This window comes from Sinohyriopsis cumingii, chromosome 14 (assembly GCF_028554795.1).
Source record: "Sinohyriopsis cumingii isolate HCF-2022 chromosome 14, ASM2855479v2, whole genome shotgun sequence".
Classification (NCBI taxonomy): Eukaryota; Metazoa; Mollusca; class Bivalvia; order Unionida; family Unionidae; genus Sinohyriopsis; species Sinohyriopsis cumingii.
The window spans coordinates 10,436,212-10,461,594 of record NC_142974.1 but is presented as its reverse complement, the minus strand read 5'-3'; the positions used below and the strand labels follow the sequence as shown (position 1 = coordinate 10,461,594).

Here is a 25,383-nt window from a genome sequence, read left to right as displayed (position 1 = left end):
ATATTGCCGTAATCAAGGATGAATCAATAACATACATTTGGATTCGGAATAGCTTTCCATTTGGGGCTGCAGGTGGCCTAATATTCCAAGGCGACCGCCCTTACCGATCACAGATATCACACCTCTGTCCTCATAGGGTTGAAACTCGTGCTCGAGGCATGTATTTGTAAGATTAAACATAGGTGGCAGAGAAGAGTTTGGTAATACGGCCCCTGGCAAATTTATCTTTTAGCGCTATGATGTCTCGTTTTGAAATATTATTGCTTTGTAATAAAGATTTGGGTATATTTGTGAATTAGGTGTTTCAGGCGTGTGTTGAGTATGAATTTGATGTGAGGTATGTATACCTTTCATTGTCACTTCACAGTATGTAGCCAGTGAAATACCAATAATATGCAAGGTAGCAGAAGTAGCCCAATCAAAGCAGCAGAGACGTGTGTTCAAGACAAATACAATATCTACAATCGTCGTTGATGAAAAGTATTTTGAATTGCATCAGGAATTTAAGTAAAGAATGCATTTCAAAACTTTTCGCTCAGGGAAAAGACTTGTGGTCACACTATGAGCACCGGTGCTTTCTAAATGGTCTTTGGACGCAAAAAATGCATGTATATTACGGGAAAGCTGGAATACCACACACTCATCTTACTGGAAAACTGATTTGTGCAAATATCAACGGCATAGAAATTTTATATGTATGTATGTATGTATGTATGTATGTATGTATGTATTTGCATGCATGCACGGATGTATGGATCAATGAGCCGATTCATGTATGTACGTATAGGTACGCACCTTCCTCGTTCGCTCAAGCTTTGCTTCATGTATGCCCACGTGCAAATATATGTATATCCATGTATCCTTGTACATGTTATGCATGCCATCACGTGTACACGTTCTTTAATTGATGTGCATGCATGTATGTGTGTATGTATTGATGGATGGATGTAGGTAGTTAGGTAAGTAGGTATATATGTAGATAGGAAAATAGACACGTAGGTTCGTGCGTACGTATGTAGGCATGAACTAATTTATGAACATGATCAAAATTAGCTCATTCCGAAAATATATCAAGTTATGCGGTTGATAAAGAAACTCAACGATTAAATGTTTTTATTTGTTTTTTTTACAAAAATTATGAACGAATTTGTACACACGGATTTTGCAGATAAGTCTTAAAAATGGGCCCATTTGTATCAATGATATATCCGCTTACAGTCTGTTTGCATATTTTGACAAATGTGTATGGCATTAACTGCTATCAAAACTTTGAAAAGAAAATAATGTTCATATATAACGCTGCATAAAATAATGATGTATAGAAAGGCATTGCGGAAGATTTCTCAGTCAATTAAATATATTCATCTCATTGATTTTTTTATGACATCATACGCGATACAATAAAGGATGTACCCCGAGAGTAAAATTTAATAACAGTTGTATACAGTATAAGATAATATTACTTTCAGATGATTAAGAGAGATCAAGTTTCCTATCATATCATTCAGATCTATCACGATTACCAAATGAGATCAATTGAACAAGATTATGATATTGGCACTAATTATTGTCCAGTACAATGTATCCAACATGACCACCGCGTCTGTGGACAAAAACATCGTCATGGAACCGGTCACTGAAGCATCCTTAAATCAGCAGAATACTATTATGAATTGGCCATCCGTTTTCTATAAAGAAGTTGTAAGTCTGTTCAGACACATGATTTTTCGGCTTGACACATCTTTTCAATTCAAAAAAGCGGCATCAGCCAGTACAACCTCTACATCCGCAGTAAATACAGGCTCCTGTGTTATCCTCTGCTAGGTTGGCTTTAGGGTTACGACATGTGCAATGGGCCTCAATACAAGGAAGACAGCAGAGGTCTTCATGACCCTGCTTCTTCCATTTCGCGAAGGGAATTTTATCTGCTTTATTCTTCTCTAAAGCGTACTCGCACAACTCTCTACTAATGGTGTCGCTGGTACAGGGCAAGTCGCACATGTATCTGGATTTATGTTGATCAATATGAAAAACTGGCCAAAGCGCTTCCACTTTTCTTTCACCACCTTGATACTCTTGTTCGGCCGCTTTCATCTTGTCGTCCTGCTCTAGGCCTGGCTTTATCAACTCATGTCTCTCTGCAGAACATTTCCTTATTGTCTTTAAATTAAGCATCGTTGTATGGTTTGCACTTAAACTTGGAGCGAATATTTGCACTCTAGAACAGTCACCCATCTCAGAAATGTTTGCAACAGTGTTAATCAGTGTGCATCAGTAAGAAGGAGTATCACTGCATCTAAAAATATGTGTCTTTTATAGTGTCACCTTACCATTGTCGGTGTTTAGTTCTATTTTGTAAATAAAACCATTTATACATCAAACTGACCAATAATAAACCTGTTCAAGGATTAGTTGATACGCCATACTGCACATAACATATGTTGTACTAATGACACCCTATTGTTAAGCATCCGGCATGAGTAGATGCCATACGAGAAAGTGAGGTGAGTATGTGCCTAAAAGGAAAGTGTGAAGCTAGTGCCAACGAAACAAATATATATAACGTATACTAACTGTAAACCTGCATTACTGTTATTAAAGCACATTTAGTAGCAGAAATAGAAATCTACACCCGACAATTGATAGCACGTAAGAGAAAGATATTTCCGAGATGTCAATAAAGTATGTATGTATGCATATATGTTGTTGTTGTTGTGTTTAACGCCATTTTTCAGCACACGATCGGCTATACATGGCAGTCAGTATTAACGGTGGAGGAAGAACCCTGGAAAACCCCGGAAAGAACCACCGACCCACGAAAAGCTACCGGCAAGCTTTTTAACATACTGACATTGGCTGAATCCGAGATTCGAACCCATGCAGGCAGAGGTGAGCTGCCAGTGGTCCGTAACGAAGAGCGCTTTAGACCACTCGGCCACTCGGGGCCTCTTTATGTATGTATGTATGTATGTATGTATGCATGTATGTATGTATGTATCGATGAATGGATGGATGGATGGATGGATGTATGTATGTATGTATGTATGTATGTATGTTTGTATGTATGTATGTATGTAGGTATGTATGTATGTATGTATGTATGTATGTTTGTATGTATGTATGTATGTATGTATGTGTGTGTTTGTGTGTGTAAATATGTATGTATGTATGTATGTATGTATGTATGTATGTATGTATGTATGAATGTAAGTATGAATGTATTAATATATTTATGTATGTATAAGACCACATGACATTTGAACACAGCAATTTTTCAAAGTCAATGGAAACAAGTAGATTTTCCGATTCAAATAACACATATTTCGAAGGAAATATCTGGATGCATTCACATCTTACACGCGGCTAATGTATCCCTTGCTCAAAGAATGATTAAAGGTTGTAAAAATGTTAAATATTAAAAGAAATGCAAGGCCGCTCAATCCCAGCCAATGATTTAAGAACACAAGCGTGTTTTCGTGCATAAAAATAATGTGGCGAGACATTCGCTTACTCCCAAAATGACCCCGTTCGGAACATGGGCATATGCCCGTTTCGGGAACTGTCCCGCCTTTGGCACACTTTATATCCCTCATTCAGCGCAATCATCAATAAAATGTACCAGACATGGCGCAGTAAAATAATTTGTCATGATATATTATCTAGAAACCACCGATATCACAGTTCATGCAGATAATATATAAATATTGCATGGAGAGGGAGACTGATGTGATGTCATGTGATTTGGATTTGTAACGTACCATTAACAATTTTACAGTCATATAGCTACAATTCCAGCAATGTGGCAGTTTGCAGTGATGCCTAGCACTAGGGCATCATGCCGCAGACATACAGCATGATGTCCCACCCAGTCACATTATCCTGACACCAAGCCGACGAGTCTTAAAACTAACCTCTTGATGCAGAGCGCCAAGCGAGGCAGCTATTAGTATCATTTTTGAAAGTCTTTGGTTTGATTCGGTCGTGGATTCAACCCACGACCTCCCGCATCCGAGATGGAAAGTCTAACCACTAGGCCACCGGAGTGGTGAGGGAGATTGAAATATGGTTGCGGTTGCCCGACTGTTTTGCACAAGTTTTACACATCTAAATGATATTGTCATGTTAAGTGCATTGGACAGTAAGAACCCAAAGCCCAACCCCAACAGACGGATACATAAATAAAGTGTATTTTTTTTAAAAAAAAGCCTAAAACGGTCACCTGACGAAATTGTATACCTGCATTTGTAATATGCGTCTATGTGAATGTATGAAAAATTGGAAGATTTATATTCGACTTCCGTCTTGCACGTTTCATTATTCACGTGACGATATCAGCAAGGGCTATAAACGAGTCTACAACTTAATCTTCATCAGGTACTTCCCACGTTTCAGTCTTGAGTTGATTTTGTTCCCAGGCATGCAGGTCATTTGCATATGATGAACATTTATATTGCCGTAATCAAGGATGAATCAATAACATACATTTGGATTCGGAATAGCTTTCCATTTGGGGCTGCAGGTGGCCTAATATTCCAAGGCGACCGCCCTTACCAATCACAGATATCACACCTCTGTCCTCATAGGGTTGAAACTCGTGCTCGAGGCATGTATTTGTAAGATTAAACATAGGTGGCAGAGAAGAGTTTGGTAATACGGCCCCTGGCAAATTTATCTTTTAGCGCTATGATGTCTCGTTTTGAAATATTATTGCTTTGTAATAAAGATTTGGGTATATTTGTGAATTAGGTGTTTCAGGCGTGTCTTGAGTATGAATTTGATGTGAGGTATGTATACCTTTCATTGTCGCTTCACAGTATGTAGCCAGTGAAATACCAATAATATGCAAGGTAGCAGAAGTAGCCCAATCAAAGCAGCAGACACGTGTGTTCAAGACAAATACAATATCTACAATCGTCGTTGATGAAAATTATTTTGAATTGCATCAGGAATTGAAGTAAACAATGCATTTCAAAACTTTTCGCTCAGGGAAAAGACTTGTGGTCACACTATGAGCACCGGTGCTTTCCAAATGGTCTTTGGAAGCAAAAAATGCATGCATATTACGGGAAAGCTGGCATACCACACACTCATCTTACTGGAAAACTGATTTGTGCAAATATCAACGGCATAGAAATTTTATATGTATGTATGTATGTATTGTATTGTATTGTATTGTATTGTATGTATGTATGTATGTATGTTTGTATGTATGTATGTATGTATGTACTTGCATGCATGCACGGATGTATGGATCAATGAGCCGATTCATGTAGGTACGTATAGGTACGCACCTTCCTCGTTCGCTCAAGCTTTGTTTCATGTATGCCCACGTGCAAATATATGTATATCCATGTATCCTTGAACATGTTATGCATGCCATCACGTGTACACGTTCTTTAATTGATGTGCATGCATGTATGTATGTATGTATGTATGTATGTATGTATGTATGTATGTATGTATGTATGTATGGATGGATGGATGGATGGATGGATGTAGGTAGTTAGGTAAGTAGGTATATATGTAGATAGGAAAAGAGATACGTAGATTCGTGTGTACGTATGTAGGCATGAACTAATTTATGAACATGATCAAAATTAGCTCATTCCAAAAATATATCAAGTTATGCGGTTGATAAAGAAACTCAACGATTAAATGTTTTTATTTGTTTTTATTGCAAAAATTATGATCGAATTTGTACACACGGATTTTGCAGATAAGTCTTAAAAATGGGCCCATTTGTATCAATGATATATCCGCTTACAGTCTGTTTGCATAATTTAAGAAATGTGTATGGCATTAACTGCTATCAAAACTTTGAAAAGAAAATAATGTTCATATATAACGCTGCATAAAATAATGATGTATTGAAAGGAATTGCGGAAGATTTCTCAGTCAATTAAATATATTCATCTCATTGATTTTTTTATGACATCATACGCGATACAATAAAGGATGTACCCCGAGACTAAATTTTAATAACAGTTGTATACAGTATAAGATAATATTACTTTCAGATGATTAAGAGAGATCAAGTTTCCTATCATATCATTCAGATCTATCACGATTACCAAATGAGATCAATTGAACAAGATTATGATATTGGCACTAATTATTGTCCAGTACAATGTATCCAACATGACCACCGCGTCTGTGGACAAAAACATCGTCATGGAACCGGTCACTGAAGCATCCTTAAATCAGCAGAATACAATTATGAATTGGCCATCCGTTTTCTATAAAGAAGTTGTAAGTCTGTTCAGACACATGATTTTTCGGCTTGACACATCTTTTCAATTCAAAAAAGCGGCATCAGCCAGTACAACCTCTACATCCGCAGTAAATACAGGCTCCTGTGTTATCCTCTGCTAGGTTGGCTTTAGGGTTACGACATGTGCAATGGGCCTCAATACAAGGAAGACAGCAGAGGTCTTCATGACCCTGCTTCTTCCATTTCGCGAAGGGAATTTTATCTGCTTTATTCTTCTCTAAAGCGTACTCGCACAACTCTCTACTAATGGTGTCGCTGGTACAGGGCAAGTCGCACATGTATCTGGATTTATGTTGATCAATATGAAAAACTGGCCAAAGCGCTTCCACTTTTCTTTCACCACCTTGAGACTCTTGTTCGGCCGCTTTCATCTTGTCGTCCTGCTCTAGGCCTGGCTTTATCAACTCATGTCTCTCTGCAGAACATTTCCTTATTGTCTTTAAATTAAGCATCGTTGTATGGTTTGCACTTAAACTTGGAGCGAATATTTGCACTCTAGAACAGTCACCCGTCTCAGAAATGTTTGCAACAGTGTTAATCAGTGTGCATCAGTAAGAAGGAGTATCACTGCATCTAAAAATATGTGTCTTTTATAGTGTCACCTTACCATTGTCGGTGTTTAGTTCTATTTTGTAAATAAAACCATTTATACATCAAACTGACCAATAATAAACCTGTTCAAGGATTAGTTGATACGCCATACTGCACATAACATATGTTGTACTAATGACACCCTATTGTTAAGCATCCGGCATGAGTAGATGCCATACGAGAAAGTGAGGTGAGTATGTGCCTAAAAGGAAATTGTGAAGCTAGTGCCAACGAAACAAATATATATAACGTATACTAACTGTAAACCTGCATTATTGTTATTAAAGCACATTTAGTAGCAGAAATAGAAATCTACACCCGACACCTGATAGCACGTAAAAGAAAGATATTTCCGACATGTCAATAAAGTATGTATGTATGCATATATGTTGTTGGTGTTGTTGTGTTTCACGCCATTTTTCAGCACACGATCGGCTATACATGGCAGTCAGTATTAACGGTGGAGGAAGAACCCGGGAAAACCCCGGAAAGAACCACCGACCCACGAAAAGCTACCGGCAAGCTTTTTCACATACTGACATTGGCTGAATCCGAGACTCGAACCCATGCAGGCAGAGGTGAGCTGCCAGTGGTCCGTAACGAAGAGCGCTTTAAACCACTCTGCCACTCGGGGCCCCTTTATGTAGGTATGTATGTATGTATGTATGTATGTATGTAGGTATGTAGGTATGTATGTGTGTGTTTGTGTGTGTAAATATGTATGTATGTATGTATGTATGTATGTATGTATGTATGTATGTATGTATGTATGAATGTATTAATATATTTATGTATGTATAAGACCACATGACATTTGAACACAGCAATTTTTCAAAGTCAATGGAAACAAGTAGATTTTCCGATTCAAATAACACATATTTCGAAGGAAATATCTGGATGCATTCACTGATACACGCGGCTAATGTATCCCTTGATCAAAGAATGATTAAAGGTTGTAAAAATGTTAAATATTAAAAGAAACGCAAGACCGCTCAATCCCAGCCAATGATTTAAGAACACAAGCGTGTTTTCCTGCATAAAAATAATGTGGCGAGACATTCGCTTACTCCCAAAATGAGCCCGTTCGGAACATGGGCATATGCCCGTTTCGGGAACTGTCCCGCCTTTGGCACACTTTATATCCCTCATTCAGCGCAATCATCAATAAAATGTACCAGACATGGCGCAGTAAAATAATTTGTCATGATATATTATCTAGAAACCACCGATATCACAGTTCATGCAGATAATATATAAATATTGCATGGAGAGGGAGACTGATGTGATGTCATGTGATTTGGATTTGTAACGTACCATTAACAATTTTACAGTCATATAGCTACAATGCCTGCAATGTGGCAGTTTGCAGTGATGCCTAGCACTAGGGCATCATGCCGCAGACATGCAGCATGATGTCCCACCCAGTCACATTATCCTGACACCAAGCCGACGAGCCTTAAAACTAACCTCTTGATGCAGAGCGCCAATCGAGGCAGCTATTAGTACCATTTTTGAAAGTCTTTGGTTTGATTCGGTCGTGGATTCAACCCACGACCTCCCGCATCCGAGATGGAAAGTCTAACCACTAGGCCACCGGAGTGGTGAGGGAGATTGAAATAAGGTTGCGGTTGCCCGACTGTTTTGCACAAGTTTTACACATCTAAATGATATTGTCATGTTAACTGCATTGGACAGTAAGAACCCAAAGCCCAACCCCAACAGACGGATACATAAATAAAGTGTATTTTTTTAAAAAAAAACTAAAACGGTCACCTGACGAAATTGTATACCTGCATTTGTGTATATCAGTCTATGTGAATGTTTGAAAAATTGGAAGATTTATATTCGACTTCCGTCTTGCACGTTTCATTACTCACGTGACGATATCAGCAAGGGCTATAAACGAGTCTACAACTTAATCTTCATCAGGTACTTCCCACGTTTCAGTCTTGAGTTGATTTTGTTCCCAGGCATGCAGGTCATTTGCATATGATGAACATTTATATTGCCGTAATCAAGGATGAATCAATAACATACATTTGGACTCGGAATAGCTTTCCATTTGGGGCTGCAGGTGGCCTAATATTCCAAGGCGACCGCCCTTACCGATCACAGATATCACACCTCTGTCCTCATAGGGTTGAAACTCGTGCTCGAGGCATGTATTTGTAAGATTAAACATAGGTGGCAGAGAAGAGTTTGGTAATACGGCCCCTGGCAAATTTATCTTTTAGCGCTATGATGTCTCGTTTTGAAATATTATTGCTTTGTAATAAAGATATGGGTATATTTGTGAATTAGGTGTTTCAGGAGTGTTTTGAGTATGAATTTGATGTGAGGTATGTATACCTTTCATTGTCACTTCACAGTATGTAGCCAGTGAAATACCAATAATATGCAAGGTAGCAGAAGTAGCCCAATCAAAGCAGCAGACACGTGTGTTCAAGACAAATACAATATCTACAATCGTCGTTGATGAAAATTATTTTGAATTGCATCAGGAATTTAAGTAAAGAATGCATTTCAAAACTTTTCGCTCAGGGAAAAGACTTGTGGTCACACTATGAGCACCGGTGCTTTCCAAATGGTCTTTGGACGCAAAAAATGCATGTATATTACGGGAAAGCTCGCATACCACACACTCATCTTACTGGAAAACTGATTTGTGCAAATATCAACGGCATAGAAATTTTATATGTATGTATGTATGTATTATATTGTATTGTATTGTATTGTATTGTATTGTATTGTATTGTATTGTATGTATGTATATATGTATGCATGTATGTATGTATGTATGTATGTATGTATGTATGTATGTATGTATTTGCATGCATGCACGGATGTATGGATCAATGAGCCGATTCATTTATGTACGTATAGGTACGCACCTTCCTCGTTCGCTCAAGCTTTGCTTCATGTATGCCCACGTGCAAATATATGTATATCCATGTATCCTTGTACATGTTATGCATGCCATCACGTATACACGTTCTTTAATTGATGTGCATGCATGTATGTATGTATGTATGTATGTATGTATGTATGTATGTATGTATGTATATATGTATGGATGGATGGATGTAGGTAGGTAAGTAGGTATATATATAGATAGGAAAATAGATACGTAGATTCGTGCGTACGTATGTAGGCATGAACTAATTTATGAACATGATCAAAATTAGCTCATTCCGAAAATATATCAAGTTATGCGGTTGATAAAGAAACTCAACGATTAAATGTTTTTATTTGTTTCTATTGCAAAAATTATGAACGAATTTGTACACATGGATTTTGCAGATAAGTCTTAAAAATGGGCCCATTTGTATCAATGATATATCCGCTTACAGTCTGTTTGCATATTTTGACAAATGTGTATGGCATTAACTGCTATCAAAACTTTGAAAAGAAAATAATGTTCATATATAACGCTGCATAAAATAATGATGTCTTGAAAGGAATTGCGGAAGATTTCTCAGTCAATTAAATATATTCATCTCATTGATTTTTTTATGACATCATACGCGATACAATAAAGGATGTACCCCGAGACTAAATTTTAATAACAGTTGTATACAGTATAAGATAATATTACTTTCAGATGATTAAGAGAGATCAAGTTTCCTATCATATCATTCAGATCTATCACGATTACCAAATGAGATCAATTGAACAAGATTATGATATTGGCACTAATTATTGTCCAGTACAATGTATCCAACATGACCAACCACCGCGTCTGTGGACAAAAACATCGTCATGGAACCGGTCACTGAAGCATCCTTAAATCAGCAGAATACAATTATGAATTGGCCATCCGTTTTCTATAAAGAAGTTGTAAGTCTGTTCAGACACATGATTTTTCGGCTTGACACATCTTTTCAATTCAAAAAAGCGGCATCAGCCAGTACAACCTCTACATCCGCAGTAAATACAGGCTCCTGTGTTATCCTCTGCTAGGTTGGCTTTAGGGTTACGACATGTGCAATGGGCCTCAATACAAGGAAGACAGCAGAGGTCTTCATGACCCTGCTTCTTCCATTTCGCGAAGGGAATTTTATCTGCTTTATTCTTCTCTAAAGCGTACTCGCACAACTCTCTACTAATGGTGTCGCTGGTACAGGGCAAGTCGCACATGTATCTGGATTTATGTTGATCAATATGAAAAACTGGCCAAAGCGCTTCCACTTTTCTTTCACCACCTTGAGACTCTTGTTCGGCCGCTTTCATCTTGTCGTCCTGCTCTAGGCCTGGCTTTATCAACTCATGTCTCTCTGCAGAACATTTCCTTATTGTCTTTAAATTAAGCATCGTTGTATGGTTTGCACTTAAACTTGGAGCGAATATTTGCACTCTAGAACAGTCACCCGTCTCAGAAATGTTTGCAACAGTGTTAATCAGTGTGCATCAGTAAGAAGGAGTATCACTGCATCTAAAAATATGTGTCTTTTATAGTGTCACCTTACCATTGTCGGTGTTTAGTTCTATTTTGTAAATAAAACCATTTATACATCAAACTGACCAATAATAAACCTGTTCAAGGATTAGTTGATACGCCATACTGCACATAACATATGTTGTACTAATGACACCCTATTGTTAAGCATCCGGCATGAGTAGATGCCATACGAGAAAGTGAGGTGAGTATGTGCCTAAAAGGAAATTGTGAAGCTAGTGCCAACGAAACAAATATATATAACGTATACTAACTGTAAACCTGCATTATTGTTATTAAAGCACATTTAGTAGCAGAAATAGAAATCTACACCCGACACCTGATAGCACGTAAAAGAAAGATATTTCCGACATGTCAATAAAGTATGTATGTATGAATATATGTTGTTGGTGTTGTTGTGTTTCACGCCATTTTTCAGCACACGATCGGCTATACATGGCAGTCAGTATTAACGGTGGAGGAAGAACCCGGGAAAACCCCGGAAAGAACCACCGACCCACGAAAAGCTACCGGCAAGCTTTTTCACATACTGACATTGGCTGAATCCGAGACTCGAACCCATGCAGGCAGAGGTGAGCTGCCAGTGGTCCGTAACGAAGAGCGCTTTAAACCACTCTGCCACTCGGGGCCCCTTTATGTAGGTATGTATGTATGTATGTATGTATGTATGTATGTATGTATGTATGTAGGTATGTAGGTATGTATGTGTGTGTTTGTGTGTGTAAATATGTATGTATGTATGTATGTATGTATGTATGTATGTATGTATGTATGTATGTATGTATGTATGAATGTATTAATATATTTATGTATGTATAAGACCACATGACATTTGAACACAGCAATTTTTCAAAGTCAATGGAAACAAGTAGATTTTCCGATTCAAATAACACATATTTCGAAGGAAATATCTGGATGCATTCACTGATACACGCGGCTAATGTATCCCTTGATCAAAGAATGATTAAAGGTTGTAAAAATGTTAAATATTAAAAGAAACGCAAGACCGCTCAATCCCAGCCAATGATTTAAGAACACAAGCGTGTTTTCCTGCATAAAAATAATGTGGCGAGACATTCGCTTACTCCCAAAATGACCCCGTTCGGAACATGGGCATATGCCCGTTTCGGGAACTGTCCCGCCTTTGGCACACTTTATATCCCTCATTCAGCGCAATCATCAATAAAATGTACCAGACATGGCGCAGTAAAATAATTTGTCATGATATATTATCTAGAAACCACCGATATCACAGTTCATGCAGATAATATATAAATATTGCATGGAGAGGGAGACTGATGTGATGTCATGTGATTTGGATTTGTAACGTACCATTAACAATTTTACAGTCATATAGCTACAATGCCTGCAATGTGGCAGTTTGCAGTGATGCCTAGCACTAGGGCATCATGCCGCAGACATGCAGCATGATGTCCCACCCAGTCACATTATCCTGACACCAAGCCGACGAGCCTTAAAACTAACCTCTTGATGCAGAGCGCCAATCGAGGCAGCTATTAGTACCATTTTTGAAAGTCTTTGGTTTGATTCGGTCGTGGATTCAACCCACGACCTCCCGCATCCGAGATGGAAAGTCTAACCACTAGGCCACCGGAGTGGTGAGGGAGATTGAAATAAGGTTGCGGTTGCCCGACTGTTTTGCACAAGTTTTACACATCTAAATGATATTGTCATGTTAACTGCATTGGACAGTAAGAACCCAAAGCCCAACCCCAACAGACGGATACATAAATAAAGTGTATTTTTTTAAAAAAAAACTAAAACGGTCACCTGACGAAATTGTATACCTGCATTTGTGTATATCAGTCTATGTGAATGTTTGAAAAATTGGAAGATTTATATTCGACTTCCGTCTTGCACGTTTCATTACTCACGTGACGATATCAGCAAGGGCTATAAACGAGTCTACAACTTAATCTTCATCAGGTACTTCCCACGTTTCAGTCTTGAGTTGATTTTGTTCCCAGGCATGCAGGTCATTTGCATATGATGAACATTTATATTGCCGTAATCAAGGATGAATCAATAACATACATTTGGACTCGGAATAGCTTTCCATTTGGGGCTGCAGGTGGCCTAATATTCCAAGGCGACCGCCCTTACCGATCACAGATATCACACCTCTGTCCTCATAGGGTTGAAACTCGTGCTCGAGGCATGTATTTGTAAGATTAAACATAGGTGGCAGAGAAGAGTTTGGTAATACGGCCCCTGGCAAATTTATCTTTTAGCGCTATGATGTCTCGTTTTGAAATATTATTGCTTTGTAATAAAGATATGGGTATATTTGTGAATTAGGTGTTTCAGGAGTGTTTTGAGTATGAATTTGATGTGAGGTATGTATACCTTTCATTGTCACTTCACAGTATGTAGCCAGTGAAATACCAATAATATGCAAGGTAGCAGAAGTAGCCCAATCAAAGCAGCAGACACGTGTGTTCAAGACAAATACAATATCTACAATCGTCGTTGATGAAAATTATTTTGAATTGCATCAGGAATTTAAGTAAAGAATGCATTTCAAAACTTCTCGCTCAGGGAAAAGACTTGTGGTCACACTATGAGCACCGGTGCTTTCCAAATGGTCTTTGGACGCAAAAAATGCATGTATATTACGGGAAAGCTCGCATACCACACACTCATCTTACTGGAAAACTGATTTGTGCAAATATCAACGGCATAGAAATTTTATATGTATGTATGTATGTATTATATTGTATTGTATTGTATTGTATTGTATTGTATTGTATTGTATTGTATGTATGTATATATGTATGCATGTATGTATGTATGTATGTATGTATGTATGTATGTATGTATGTATGTATTTGCATGCATGCACGGATGTATGGATCAATGAGCCGATTCATTTATGTACGTATAGGTACGCACCTTCCTCGTTCGCTCAAGCTTTGCTTCATGTATGCCCACGTGCAAATATATGTATATCCATGTATCCTTGTACATGTTATGCATGCCATCACGTATACACGTTCTTTAATTGATGTGCATGCATGTATGTATGTATGTATGTATGTATGTATGTATGTATGTATGTATGTATATATGTATGGATGGATGGATGTAGGTAGGTAAGTAGGTATATATATAGATAGGAAAATAGATACGTAGATTCGTGCGTACGTATGTAGGCATGAACTAATTTATGAACATGATCAAAATTAGCTCATTCCGAAAATATATCAAGTTATGCGGTTGATAAAGAAACTCAACGATTAAATGTTTTTATTTGTTTCTATTGCAAAAATTATGAACGAATTTGTACACATGGATTTTGCAGATAAGTCTTAAAAATGGGCCCATTTGTATCAATGATATATCCGCTTACAGTCTGTTTGCATATTTTGACAAATGTGTATGGCATTAACTGCTATCAAAACTTTGAAAAGAAAATAATGTTCATATATAACGCTGCATAAAATAATGATGTCTTGAAAGGAATTGCGGAAGATTTCTCAGTCAATTAAATATATTCATCTCATTGATTTTTTTATGACATCATACGCGATACAATAAAGGATGTACCCCGAGACTAAATTTTAATAACAGTTGTATACAGTATAAGATAATATTACTTTCAGATGATTAAGAGAGATCAAGTTTCCTATCATATCATTCAGATCTATCACGATTACCAAATGAGATCAATTGAACAAGATTATGATATTGGCACTAATTATTGTCCAGTACAATGTATCCAACATGACCAACCACCGCGTCTGTGGACAAAAACATCGTCATGGAACCGGTCACTGAAGCATCCTTAAATCAGCAGAATACAATTATGAATTGGCCATCCGTTTTCTATAAAGAAGTTGTAAGTCTGTTCAGACACATGATTTTTCGGCTTGACACATCTTTTCAATTCAAAAAAGCGGCATCAGCCAGTACAACCTCTACATCCGCAGTAAATACAGGCTCCTGTGTTATCCTCTGCTAGGTTGGCTTTAGGGTTACGACATGTGCAATGGGCCTCAATACAAGGAAGACAGCAGAGGTCTTCATGACCCTGCTTCTTCCATTTCGCGAAGGGAATTTTATCTGCTTTATTCTTCTCTAAAGCGTACTCGCACAACTCTCTACTAATGGTGTCGCTGGTACAGGGCAAGTCGCACATGTATCTGGATTTATGTTGATCAATATGAAAAACTGGCCAAAGCGCTTCCACTTTTCTTTCACCACCTTGAGACTCTTGTTCGGCCGCTTTCATCTTGTCGTCCTGCTCTAGGCCTGGCTTTATCAACTCATGTCTCTCTGCAGAACATTTCCTTATTGTCTTTAAATTAAGCATCGTTGTATGGTTTGCACTTAAACTTGGAGCGAATATTTGCATTCTAGAACAGTCACCCGTCTCAGAAATGTTTGCAACAGTGTTAATCAGTGTGCATCAGTAAGAAGGAGTATCACTGCATCTAAAAATATGTGTCTTTTATAGTGTCACCTTACCATTGTCGGTGTTTAGTTCTATTTTGTAAATAAAACCATTTATACATCAAACTGACCAATAATAAACCTGTTCAAGGATTAGTTGATACGCCATACTGCACATAACATATGTTGTACTAATGACACCCTATTGTTAAGCATCCGGCATGAGTAGATGCCATACGAGAAAGTGAGGTGAGTATGTGCCTGAAAGGAAATTGTGAAGCTAGTGCCAAAGAAACAAATATATATATAACTTATACTAACTGTAAACCTGCATTATTGTTATTAAAGCACATTTAGTAGCAGAAATAGAAATCTACACCCGACAATTGATAGCACGTAAAAGAACGATATTTCCGACATGTCAATAAAGTATGTATGTATGCATATATGTTGTTGGTGTTGTTGTGTTTCACGCCATTTTTCAGCACACGATCGGCTATACATGGCAGTCAGTATTAACGGTTGAAGAAGAACCGGGAAAAACCCCGGAAAGAACCACCGACCCACGAAAAGCTACCGGCAAGCTTTTTCACATACTGACATTGGCTGAATCCGAGACTCGAACCCATGCAGGCAGAGGTGAGCTGCCAGTGGTCCGTATCGCAGAGCGCTTTAAACCACTCTGCCACTCGGGGCCCCTTTATGTAGGTATGTATGTATGCATGTAGGTATGTAGGTATGTATGTGTGTATTTGTGTGTGTAAATATGTATGTATGTATGTATGTATGAATGTAAGTATGAATGTATTAATATATTTATGTATGTATAAGACCACATGACATTTGAACACAGCAATTTTTCAAAGTCAATGGAAACAAGTAGATTTTCCGATTCAAATAACACATATTTCGAAGGAAATATCTGGATGCATTCACTGATACACGCGGCTAATGTATCCCTTGATCAAAGAATGATTAAAGGTTGTAAAAATGTTAAATATTAAAAGAAACGCAAGACCGCTCAATCCCAGCCAATGATTTAAGAACACAAGCGTGTTTTCCTGCATAAAAATAATGTGGCGAGACATTCGCTTACTCCCAAAATGACCCCGTTCGGAACATGGGCATATGCCCGTTTCGGGAACTGTCCCGCCTTTGGCACACTTTATATCCCTCATTCAGCGCAATCATCAATAAAATGTACCAGACATGGCGCAGTAAAATAATTTGTCATGATATATTATCTAGAAACCACCGATATCACAGTTCATGCAGATAATATATAAATATTGCATGGAGAGGGAGACTGATGTGATGTCATGTGATTTGGATTTGTAACGTACCATTAACAATTTTACAGTCATATAGCTACAATGCCTGCAATGTGGCAGTTTGCAGTGATGCCTAGCACTAGGGCATCATGCCGCAGACATGCAGCATGATGTCCCACCCAGTCACATTATCCTGACACCAAGCCGACGAGCCTTAAAACTAACCTCTTGATGCAGAGCGCCAATCGAGGCAGCTATTAGTACCATTTTTGAAAGTCTTTGGTTTGATTCGGTCGTGGATTCAACCCACGACCTCCCGCATCCGAGATGGAAAGTCTAACCACTAGGCCACCGGAGTGGTGAGGGAGATTGAAATAAGGTTGCGGTTGCCCGACTGTTTTGCACAAGTTTTACACATCTAAATGATATTGTCATGTTAACTGCATTGGACAGTAAGAACCCAAAGCCCAACCCCAAGAGACGGATACATAAATAAAGTGTATTTTTTTAAAAAAAACCTAAAACGGTCACCTGACGAAATTGTATACCTGCATTTGTGTATATCAGTCTATGTGAATGTTTGAAAAATTGGAAGATTTATATTCGACTTCCGTCTTGCACGTTTCATTACTCACGTGACGATATCAGCAAGGGCTATAAACGAGTCTACAACTTAATCTTCATCAGGTACTTCCCACGTTTCAGTCTTGAGTTGATTTTGTTCCCAGGCATGCAGGTCATTTGCATATGATGAACATTTATATTGCCGTAATCAAGGATGAATCAATAACATACATTTGGACTCGGAATAGCTTTCCATTTGGGGCTGCAGGTGGCCTAATATTCCAAGGCGACCGCCCTTACCGATCACAGATATCACACCTCTGTCCTCATAGGGTTGAAACTCGTGCTCGAGGCATGTATTTGTAAGATTAAACATAGGTGGCAGAGAAGAGTTTGGTAATACGGCCCCTGGCAAATTTATCTTTTAGCGCTATGATGTCTCGTTTTGAAATATTATTGCTTTGTAATAAAGATATGGGTATATTTGTGAATTAGGTGTTTCAGGAGTGTTTTGAGTATGAATTTGATGTGAGGTATGTATACCTTTCATTGTCACTTCACAGTATGTAGCCAGTGAAATACCAATAATATGCAAGGTAGCAGAAGTAGCCCAATCAAAGCAGCAGACACGTGTGTTCAAGACAAATACAATATCTACAATCGTCGTTGATGAAAATTATTTTGAATTGCATCAGGAATTTAAGTAAAGAATGCATTTCAAAACTTCTCGCTCAGGGAAAAGACTTGTGGTCACACTATGAGCACCGGTGCTTTCCAAATGGTCTTTGGACGCAAAAAATGCATGTATATTACGGGAAAGCTCGCATACCACACACTCATCTTACTGGAAAACTGATTTGTGCAAATATCAACGGCATAGAAATTTTATATGTATGTATGTATGTATTATATTGTATTGTATTGTATTGTATTGTATTGTATTGTATTGTATGTATGTATATATGTATGCATGTATGTATGTATGTATGTATGTATGTATGTATGTATGTATTTGCATGCATGCACGGATGTATGGATCAATGAGCCGATTCATTTATGTACGTATAGGTACGCACCTTCCTCGTTCGCTCAAGCTTTGCTTCATGTATGCCCACGTGCAAATATATGTATATCCATGTATCCTTGTACATGTTATGCATGCCATCACGTATACACGTTCTTTAATTGATGTGCATGCATGTATGTATGTATGTATGTATGTATGTATGTATGTATGTATATATGTATGGATGGATGGATGTAGGTAGGTAAGTAGGTATATATATAGATAGGAAAATAGATACGTAGATTCGTGCGTACGTATGTAGGCATGAACTAATTTATGAACATGATCAAAATTAGCTCATTCCGAAAATATATCAAGTTATGCGGTTGATAAAGAAACTCAACGATTAAATGTTTTTATTTGTTTCTATTGCAAAAATTATGAACGAATTTGTACACATGGATTTTGCAGATAAGTCTTAAAAATGGGCCCATTTGTATCAATGATATATCCGCTTACAGTCTGTTTGCATATTTTGACAAATGTGTATGGCATTAACTGCTATCAAAACTTTGAAAAGAAAATAATGTTCATATATAACGCTGCATAAAATAATGATGTATTGAAAGGAATTGCGGAAGATTTCTCAGTCAATTAAATATATTGATCTCATTGATTTTTTTATGACATCATACGCGATACAATAAAGGATGTACCCCGAGACTAAATTTTAATAACAGTTGTATACAGTATAAGATAATATTACTTTCAGATGTTTAAGAGAGATCAAGTTTCCTATCATATCATTCAGATCTATCACGATTACCAAATGAGATCAATTGAACAAGATTATGATATTGGCACTAATTATTGTCCAGTACAATGTATCCAACATGACCACCGCGTCTGTGGACAAAAACATCGTCATGGAACCGGTCACTGAAGCATCCTTAAATCAGCAGAATACAATTATGAATTGGCCATCCGTTTTCTATAAAGAAGTTGTAAGTCTGTTCAGACACATGATTTTTCGGCTTGACACATCTTTTCAATTCAAAAAAGCGGCATCAGCCAGTACAACCTCTACATCCGCAGTAAATACAGGCTCCTGTGTTATCCTCTGCTAGGTTGGCTTTAGGGTTACGACATGTGCAATGGGCCTCAATACAAGGAAGACAGCAGAGGTCTTCATGACCCTGCTTCTTCCATTTCGCGAAGGGAATTTTATCTGCTTTATTCTTCTCTAAAGCGTACTCGCACAACTCTCTACTAATGGTGTCGCTGGTACAGGGCAAGTCGCACATGTATCTGGATTTGTGTTGATCAATATGAAAAACTGGCCAAAGCGCTTCCACTTTTCTTTCACCACCTTGAGACTCTTGTTCGGCCGCTTTCATCTTGTCGTCCTGCTCTAGGCCTGGCTTTATCAACTCATGTCTCTCTGCAGAACATTTCCTTATTGTCTTTAAATTAAGCATCGTTGTATGGTTTGCACTTAAGCTTGGAGCGAATATTTGCATTCTAGAACAGTCACCCGTCTCAGAAATGTTTGCAACAGTGTTAATCAGTGTGCATCAGTAAGAAGGAGTATCACTGCATCTAAAAATATGTGTCTTTTATAGTGTCACCTTACCATTGTCGGTGTTTAGTTCTATTTTGTAAATAAAACCATTTATACATCAAACTGACCAATAATAAACCTGTTCAAGGATTAGTTGATACGCCATACTGCACATAACATATGTTGTACTAATGACACCCTATTGTTAAGCATCCGGCATGAGTAGATGCCATGCGAGAAAGTGAGGTGAGTATCTGCCTGAAAGGAAATTGTGAAGCTAGTGCCAAAGAAACAAATATATATATAACTTATACTAACTGTAAACCTGCATTATTGTTATTAAAGCACATTTAGTAGCAGAAATAGAAATCTACACCCGACAATTGATAGCACGTAAAAGAACGATATTTCCGACATGTCAATAAAGTATGTATGTATGCATATATGTTGTTGGTGTTGTTGTGTTTCACGCCATTTTTCAGCACACGATCGGCTATACATGGCAGTCAGTATTAACGGTGGAAGAAGAACCGGGGAAAACCCCGGAAAGAACCACCGACCCACGAAAAGCTACCGGCAAGCTTTTTCACATACTGACATTGGCTGAATCCGAGACTCGAACCCATGCAGGCAGAGGTGAGCTGCCAGTGGTCCGTATCGCAGAGCGCTTTAAACCACTCTGCCACTCGGGGCCCCTTTATGTAGGTATGTATGTATGCATGTAGGTATGTAGGTATGTATGTGTGTATTTGTGTGTGTAAATATGTATGTATGTATGTATGTATGTATGTATGAATGTAAGTATGAATGTATTAATATATTTATGTATGTATAAGACCACATGACATTTGAACACAGCAATTTTTCAAAGTCAATGGAAACAAGTAGATTTTCCGATTCAAATAACACATATTTCGAAGGAAATATCTGGATGCATTCACTGATACACGCGGCTAATGTATCCCTTGATCAAAGAATGATTAAAGGTTGTAACAATGTTAAATATTAAAAGAAATGCAAGACCGCTCAATCCCAGCCAAGGATTTAAGAACACAAGCGTGTTTTCCTGCATAAAAATAATGTGGCGAGACATTCGCTTACTCCCAAAATGAGCCCGTTCGGAACATGGGCATATGCCCGTTTCGGGAACTGTCCCGCCTTTGGCACACTTTATATCCCTCATTCAGCGCAATCATCAATAAAATGTACCAGACATGGCGCAGTAAAATAATTTGTCATGATATATTATCTAGAAACCACCGATATCACAGTTCATGCAGATAATATATAAATATTGCATGGAGAGGGAGACTGATGTGATGTCATGTGATTTGGATTTGTAACGTACCATTAACAATTTTACAGTCATATAGCTACAATGCCTGCAATGTGGCAGTTTGCAGTGATGCCTAGCACTAGGGCATCATGCCGCAGACATACAGCATGATGTCCCACCCAGTCACATTATCCTGACACCAAGCCGACGAGTCTTAAAACTAACCTCTTGATGCAGAGCGCCAAGCGAGGCAGCTATTAGTACCATTTTTGAAAGTCTTTGGTTTGATTCGGTCGTGGATTCAACCCACGACCTCCCGCATCCGAGATGGAAAGTCTAACCACTAGGCCACCGGAGTGGTGAGGGAGATTGAAATAAGGTTGCGGTTGCCCGACTGTTTTGCACAAGTTTTACACATTTAATGATATTGTCATGTTAACTGCAATGGAAAGTAAGAACCCAGATCCCAACCCCAAGAGACGGATACATAAATAAAGTGTATTTTTTTAAAATAAAACCCTAAAACGGTCACCTGACGAAACTGTATACCTGCATTTGTGTATATCAGTCTATGTGAATGTTTGAAAAATTGGAAGATTTATATTCGACTTCCGTCTTGCACGTTTCATTACTCACGTGACGATATCAGCAAGGGCTATAAACGAGTCTACAACTTAATCTTCATCAGGTACTTCCCACGTTTCAGTCTTGAGTTGATTTTGTTCCCAGGCATGCAGGTCATTTGCATATGATGAACATTTATATTGCCGTAATCAAGGATGAATCAATAACATACATTTGGACTCGGAATAGCTTTCCATTTGGGGCTGCAGGTGGCCTAATATTCCAAGGCGACCGCCCTTACCGATCACAGATATCACACCTCTGTCCTCATAGGGTTGAAACTCGTGCTCGAGGCATGTATTTGTAAGATTAAACATAGGTGGCAGAGAAGAGTTTGGTAATACGGCCCCTGGCAAATTTATCTTTTAGCGCTATGATGTCTCGTTTTGAAATATTATTGCTTTGTAATAAAGATATGGGTATATTTGTGAATTAGGTGTTTCAGGAGTGTTTTGAGTATGAATTTGATGTGAGGTATGTATACCTTTCATTGTCACTTCACAGTATGTAGCCAGTGAAATACCAATAATATGCAAGGTAGCAGAAGTAGCCCAATCAAAGCAGCAGACACGTGTGTTCAAGACAAATACAATATCTACAATCGTCGTTGATGAAAATTATTTTGAATTGCATCAGGAATTTAAGTAAAGAATGCATTTCAAAACTTCTCGCTCAGGGAAAAGACTTGTGGTCACACTATGAGCACCGGTGCTTTCCAAATGGTCTTTGGACGCAAAAAATGCATGTATATTACGGGAAAGCTCGCATACCACACACTCATCTTACTGGAAAACTGATTTGTGCAAATATCAACGGCATAGAAATTTTATATGTATGTATGTATGTATTATATTGTATTGTATTGTATTGTATTGTATTGTATTGTATTGTATTGTATGTATGTATATATGTATGCATGTATGTATGTATGTATGTATGTATGTATGTATGTATGTATGTATGTATTTGCATGCATGCACGGATGTATGGATCAATGAGCCGATTCATTTATGTACGTATAGGTACGCACCTTCCTCGTTCGCTCAAGCTTTGCTTCATGTATGCCCACGTGCAAATATATGTATATCCATGTATCCTTGTACATGTTATGCATGCCATCACGTATACACGTTCTTTAATTGATGTGCATGCATGTATGTATGTATGTATGTATGTATGTATGTATGTATGTATGTATGTATATATGTATGGATGGATGGATGTAGGTAGGTAAGTAGGTATATATATAGATAGGAAAATAGATACGTAGATTCGTGCGTACGTATGTAGGCATGAACTAATTTATGAACATGATCAAAATTAGCTCATTCCGAAAATATATCAAGTTATGCGGTTGATAAAGAAACTCAACGATTAAATGTTTTTATTTGTTTCTATTGCAAAAATTATGAACGAATTTGTACACATGGATTTTGCAGATAAGTCTTAAAAATGGGCCCATTTGTATCAATGATATATCCGCTTACAGTCTGTTTGCATATTTTGACAAATGTGTATGGCATTAACTGCTATCAAAACTTTGAAAAGAAAATAATGTTCATATATAACGCTGCATAAAATAATGATGTCTTGAAAGGAATTGCGGAAGATTTCTCAGTCAATTAAATATATTCATCTCATTGATTTTTTTATGACATCATACGCGATACAATAAAGGATGTACCCCGAGACTAAATTTTAATAACAGTTGTATACAGTATAAGATAATATTACTTTCAGATGATTAAGAGAGATCAAGTTTCCTATCATATCATTCAGATCTATCACGATTACCAAATGAGATCAATTGAACAAGATTATGATATTGGCACTAATTATTGTCCAGTACAATGTATCCAACATGACCAACCACCGCGTCTGTGGACAAAAACATCGTCATGGAACCGGTCACTGAAGCATCCTTAAATCAGCAGAATACAATTATGAATTGGCCATCCGTTTTCTATAAAGAAGTTGTAAGTCTGTTCAGACACATGATTTTTCGGCTTGACACATCTTTTCAATTCAAAAAAGCGGCATCAGCCAGTACAACCTCTACATCCGCAGTAAATACAGGCTCCTGTGTTATCCTCTGCTAGGTTGGCTTTAGGGTTACGACATGTGCAATGGGCCTCAATACAAGGAAGACAGCAGAGGTCTTCATGACCCTGCTTCTTCCATTTCGCGAAGGGAATTTTATCTGCTTTATTCTTCTCTAAAGCGTACTCGCACAACTCTCTACTAATGGTGTCGCTGGTACAGGGCAAGTCGCACATGTATCTGGATTTATGTTGATCAATATGAAAAACTGGCCAAAGCGCTTCCACTTTTCTTTCACCACCTTGAGACTCTTGTTCGGCCGCTTTCATCTTGTCGTCCTGCTCTAGGCCTGGCTTTATCAACTCATGTCTCTCTGCAGAACATTTCCTTATTGTCTTTAAATTAAGCATCGTTGTATGGTTTGCACTTAAACTTGGAGCGAATATTTGCATTCTAGAACAGTCACCCGTCTCAGAAATGTTTGCAACAGTGTTAATCAGTGTGCATCAGTAAGAAGGAGTATCACTGCATCTAAAAATATGTGTCTTTTATAGTGTCACCTTACCATTGTCGGTGTTTAGTTCTATTTTGTAAATAAAACCATTTATACATCAAACTGACCAATAATAAACCTGTTCAAGGATTAGTTGATACGCCATACTGCACATAACATATGTTGTACTAATGACACCCTATTGTTAAGCATCCGGCATGAGTAGATGCCATACGAGAAAGTGAGGTGAGTATGTGCCTGAAAGGAAATTGTGAAGCTAGTGCCAAAGAAACAAATATATATATAACTTATACTAACTGTAAACCTGCATTATTGTTATTAAAGCACATTTAGTAGCAGAAATAGAAATCTACACCCGACAATTGATAGCACGTAAAAGAACGATATTTCCGACATGTCAATAAAGTATGTATGTATGCATATATGTTGTTGGTGTTGTTGTGTTTCACGCCATTTTTCAGCACACGATCGGCTATACATGGCAGTCAGTATTAACGGTTGAAGAAGAACCGGGAAAAACCCCGGAAAGAACCACCGACCCACGAAAAGCTACCGGCAAGCTTTTTCACATACTGACATTGGCTGAATCCGAGACTCGAACCCATGCAGGCAGAGGTGAGCTGCCAGTGGTCCGTATCGCAGAGCGCTTTAAACCACTCTGCCACTCGGGGCCCCTTTATGTAGGTATGTATGTATGCATGTAGGTATGTAGGTATGTATGTGTGTATTTGTGTGTGTAAATATGTATGTATGTATGTATGTATGAATGTAAGTATGAATGTATTAATATATTTAT

General features: G+C 37.9%; 6 pseudogenes; all 6 read right to left on the bottom strand.

Annotated features, from left to right (window-relative positions):
* Positions 1–1,764: 1,764 nt before the first annotated feature.
* On the bottom strand, positions 1,765–2,235 carry LOC149783217 (protein BUD31 homolog pseudogene; annotated as a pseudogene).
* A 4,077-nt stretch (positions 2,236–6,312) lies between these two features.
* On the bottom strand, positions 6,313–6,723 carry LOC149783216 (protein BUD31 homolog pseudogene; annotated as a pseudogene).
* A 4,039-nt stretch (positions 6,724–10,762) lies between these two features.
* Positions 10,763–11,173, bottom strand: LOC149783215 (protein BUD31 homolog pseudogene; annotated as a pseudogene).
* Positions 11,174–15,240: 4,067 nt separating this feature from the next.
* LOC149783214 (protein BUD31 homolog pseudogene) lies at positions 15,241–15,693 on the bottom strand (annotated as a pseudogene).
* A 3,946-nt stretch (positions 15,694–19,639) lies between these two features.
* Positions 19,640–20,092, bottom strand: LOC149783213 (protein BUD31 homolog pseudogene; annotated as a pseudogene).
* Positions 20,093–24,072: 3,980 nt separating this feature from the next.
* On the bottom strand, positions 24,073–24,525 carry LOC149783212 (protein BUD31 homolog pseudogene; annotated as a pseudogene).
* Between the last annotated feature and the right edge of the window lie 858 nt (positions 24,526–25,383).